The sequence below is a fragment of the Anabas testudineus genome, chromosome 13 (genome assembly GCF_900324465.2).
Source record: "Anabas testudineus chromosome 13, fAnaTes1.2, whole genome shotgun sequence".
NCBI classification, from domain to species: Eukaryota; Metazoa; Chordata; class Actinopteri; order Anabantiformes; family Anabantidae; genus Anabas; species Anabas testudineus.
Genome location: NC_046622.1, coordinates 3,380,863 through 3,385,874, shown reverse-complemented (window position 1 = coordinate 3,385,874; position 5,012 = coordinate 3,380,863).

Below are 5,012 nucleotides of genomic sequence, written 5' to 3'. Positions count from 1 at the left end.
CTTTGGTGTCCGTTTTTTATTTAAACAATTTTACATGTTTAGAAACATTTTGAGTGTAGAGTACTGGATATACCCCAGAGAAGTAGAATGAACACAAAGCTTTTGATAATGAAGGAAGAGAAATTAGGATAACCCATAAAAAAAAAAAAATCTAATGAATTCAAATTAAACACATCACTTGACAAACCAAAAACTTCATTAAAGCAAACACTGAGACAACAATCGCGCATAATAATTGGATTGGACTAATCACCTAATTTAAAGTAATCAGGTTTAACCAAAGTTTATGTATCTGAGGTGTGCTGGACTGAGCTTCACTAAACCGCCTCAACCGGGAAACATGTTTGCATCTTAAATTCCCCTGTTAAATAAAAAAACCTGACGCACATCAAACTATATTCAGCTGGCTGAAACCCTGTGTTAGATACTTGCTGGTAAGGTTTTGATCAAACTGAATAAGTACTGCAGGTCCGTATTATCTTCTCATTTAACAACACGTCAGCAGAGATTTTATCCAAAACCTAAACAAGTCTCTAAGTAAACTAGAATTACTGGATTGGGATTTTATGCCTCTGCCAAACACTGAAGGTTCAGTTTACATGCACGTCTGTCCAGACTCATACTTTAATATATTTATGCATTAGTGAAAGCGGATGTTTGTGCCAGATGTAATGAAATTCCCTCCAGGCATTTCTGAGCTATAGCATTGATGAGAAAGGGACAAATATGTCAGAGTGACCTTGACCTTGACCTTTAACTGCCAGACTCCTTAATTAGGTCATCGTTGAGTCTAAGTGGTAGTTGTGCCAAATGTGAAGAACAAGAAGAAATTCCCTCAAGGCATCCCCCGAGATGTCTCGTTCAGGGGAACGGGACAGTCCGACAGCCAAAACACATACTGCCTTCAAACATAGAGCTGGAGAGAGGGTGGAAACATTTCTTTCCTTTTTGAGTCTTGAACAAGTCTTTAACTGGGTGCACTTATACGAGCGATGCATCAGACGCACAGTATGTTTGCACATCATTTTATTTGTGTGAGGAGAGATAAAGAGAGAGAGACGAGAGGTGGGAGGGGGGGCGAGAGGAAAGCAAGGGAGAGAGAGAGAGAGAGGAATAGGAGATAGAAGAGCGAGGACGGAGATAGCTAACGAGGAAGGAGAAGAAGGCCGGAAGAGAAAGGACGCACAGAAAGAGAGAGATTAGAAAGAGGCAGGAGCGGGAGAAGACGAGAGAGCAGAGCTAAAGGGAGGGGGGAGAAGAAGAGAGGAGAGAGAGAGAGAGAGACGAGGAGAGAGGAGAGGAAGAGGAGAGAGAGAGAAGAGGGAGAGAGGGGTAGGGAAGAGAGAGAAGGAGAGAGGAGAGAGGAGAGAGGGGGAGGGAGAGAGAGAGAAAAGCAGAGAGAGAGAGGAGAAGAGAGAGAGAAGAGAGAGGGAGAGGAGAGCGACGAGAGAGAGATAGAAGAGAGAAAAGGGAGAGCGAGAGAGACGAGGTAGGGGAGGGAGAAGGGAAGAGGAGAGAGAGAGAGAGGAGAGAGAAGGAAGAGGGAGAAAGAGAGAGTATGAGAGAAAAGAGAGAGATCGAAGTAGACCTAGAGAACGCGTAGAGAGGGGGAGACGGGGGAGAGATCGAAGCGAGAGAGGAGAGAGAGCGAAAGAGAGAGGAGATCGAGGAGAGGAGAGGGAGGGAGAGAGGAGATGAAGAGAGACGATCGAGAGGAGCAAAGAGATATGAGAGATAGAGGAAGTAGGGGGGGGGGAGATCGCAGAGAGAGAGAGAAGAGAGGGAGAGAGGGGTATGGGGGGCGAGGAGGACCGAGAGAGAGAGCGGAGAGAGAGGGATAGTCGAGAGACAAGAGAAAGATCTGCGAGATGGAGGGGAGCGCGAGAGAGAGATAGGGCAGGCTGCAGGAAGAGAGCGAGAATAGCGAGCGCCCCGCGGTAGAGAGAGAGTAGAGATAGCGGGAGGGAGGCGTGAGCTAGAGATCGCGTGAGCGCTGGAGGGAGAGAGGCCGCGTAGAGGCGAGAGTAGGAGAGAGGATTGTTTTCCATGCTCAGTCTTCTACTACCCAACATGTTCACTTCCTATGAAGATATTGCAGCTTCACACGACAACACAGATAAACTAGACTGAAGCAGTTTATGTACATTTAAAGCTATGTTCTAATTTTATCACTGTTGAGATAACACAAGTTGCTGCCTGCCGAGTGTTGAGTGAGTTGAGCAGTGTACTGATCTCCAAAAATATGTGTGTTCCTTTAAAGGTCATGGCGAGGATTACGATTTTGTATGAACAAAAGTGATACCATCTAATGCCTCCGATACACAGATCCCTTCTGTACTAACAATACTAAGGCGTTGTTGTTCCAAAACACTCACTAACACTTTTTGCACAGTCGCGCAGTTTCAGTTGTGTCCAGGGTAGAGAAGGGGCCTGTGTTACTGACAATAGTCCTCGTGCAAGAACCAGTCATATGAACCAATTTGGTCCAAGTGGCACGTATGAGTAATTGACGGGAATTTGTTGCATTCACCAATCTTTCTCTTAGGTATGAAGGAAATTCACAAGTGATCCAGACCTGATGTACAAGTCATAAACAGATGCATTCAACTGATACAATTCTGCTTTTAGTAAAACTACGTTTCATTCTTGTCATTTGTACATCAAAATATCTCTTTACCAGATGTAATTGATCATTCATTTCTTGTAAGACGCTTTACTATTGCAATCTCAACCTGCTTTGTGAGAGGTTTAGCTGCAGCTCAAACACTGACACAGTTCATCATCTGCGTTTGTGTTGCTATTTGGTTAATACACTGCAGCATCTGCCAAGATGTTGTGTTTGGAATAAAACAAACATCAATTAATAATCCAGACAAAGTTTTAAACAATGTCAGTCACAGAATGAGGAAGCAAAGTGTAACTCAAGGTTTACAAACTGGAATAAAGCAACATATTAAAGTACATATTTAATTTGTATTTTGCTATTAAATCTGTTCAGAAATAGAAAAACTGCATTATATTCAGTTGCGCCTGATACCTAATAAACATTTAATTATTCTTCTTTAATTTTCTTTTTTACAAACATTGTGTACTGTTTGATAGTTGACGTTGAGAGTATCATAAATTGCATTATAATATGCTTTAATATAAAAAGAATTAAAAAATAGAAACATAACAGAGGAATTTGTTGAGCAACACGGACTCTAAAAATGTATGAGTTACATCATGTCGTTAATTTCAGCCTCACCTTCTCACCCTGACCTTCAGTGTGTAGCCTATGTATCTGCTTTCTGCATGCAAGAGAAGTATGAGCCCTGCTTTATGTTTTTCTTTGTGAACAGGACGACAGAGAAAAAGAGCGAGTGAAGAGTAAAGAAATAAAAACAACAGAAAGCTGAAGAAAGGGTGGAATAAAAAGTCTAAACGAAGGAGTGGAGGAAGAGAAGAGCACAAGCAGAAGGTTAAGAATGTAGGTTGAGTCTAACAGTTTATTCTCTATACACTCCCAGGGGGTCTGAACTGCTGCCGATGGCCTGTTGAGCAACATGTTGATGTATGGGGCGTTGCTAAATAGCAGGATGAGCAGTTGGCTGAAGGTTTCCACTGGCTGCTGTTCCAAAAGCACGTCAGAGTAACAGAGTACTTGTCCTCTGTTGTTACTTCTATGAAACAATCCGTGCAGCTGCAGAAACGGGTGCAGGTACAGATTCTACAGCATTTAAATGTAGGACGTTGAGTTAAAGGTCTGTGAGTCTGATATGAATTATTCATAAACACCCAGAAAAGAAAATGACTAAGTTACACACTTTAAAATTATGTAATATGCAAATGGAGGTTTCACTTTGTTTCAAATGACTTGATGAGGTCAGACGTCCTCGACCTTCAGCACTGTAAACTAAACTAAATACATGATATATATGAAGGAGATCTCTATAGCTGGCAGTGTTAGTGCTTGTAACTCCCCTTGTGCCAGAAGTTGCTCATCTCACAGACGGCGGACCTGGTTGTCCTGAATCCTAAAACATGCTGTGTGAAGCCCAGTGAGGAGGATGAAGCTTTGCCTTTCATCTCTGCATGGTGCCGATTCCTCAATGCATATGTTTCAGGTTTGGTCCACTCACTGTTTGACAAACTCCACCTGTCTCAACAGGGTTGATACAGGGTGATGGGTGTGGATTTATGTGCACACACACACACACACACACAGAAGAGAGCATACTTTAAAATCATGTTTTATTAACTGCACAGATAAAGTGAAACACATCAGATGCACTGGAGCAAAATATTCAGCGTGAGCACAGATCTGCAGGTGCTGAAGAAGTCCTGGGAAATATAACTGACGTGTAGTAGTTTGTTAAATATCTGTGAAGGAACGCGTTTTAAGATGCTCATTTCAAACTGTCTCACTGTAAACACTAAAATATCTCATTAAAAGAAACTGTATTAAGGTTTAACAGCAAAGGTTTATTGAGTATTGAGACACTAGAGAAGCGTTTTTTCATTTGCCGCCAATCAGTTTTACAGGTGATCAAACCAGCTGCAGGATGAGTTGAACAAATGTTCGGATTTTCCAGTTCTCCTGCTGTAGTGTCAGGTCAATGGTGCTGGCAAAGTGCAGTGAACGGGAAATCAGACATGGTAGGAAAGTGTTTACCAAGAAGGGGTGACGTAGTTGCATACCAGACCAAACTAGAATCAGGCAGAAACAGCAGGAACACAATGGTTGAGTAGCATTATTAATGATATGACAAACAGAGAGGATGAACAGTGTCCTATTTATAGTGGAGAGCTACTGACTGAACTAGGAACACCTGTGCAGGGGCTGCTAATACAAACTGTAAACCTGCCCAGGTAGTCCCTCTCTCCCTTCCCCCTCTTCACCTCTCTCTCTCTCTCTCTCTGTCGTCTCTTCTCTCTCTCTCTCTCTCTCTCCCTCCCTCTCTCTCTCTCTGTATGTCTCTCTCCCTCTCTCTCTCTCTCTCTCCCTCCCTCTCTCTCTCCCTCTCTCTCTC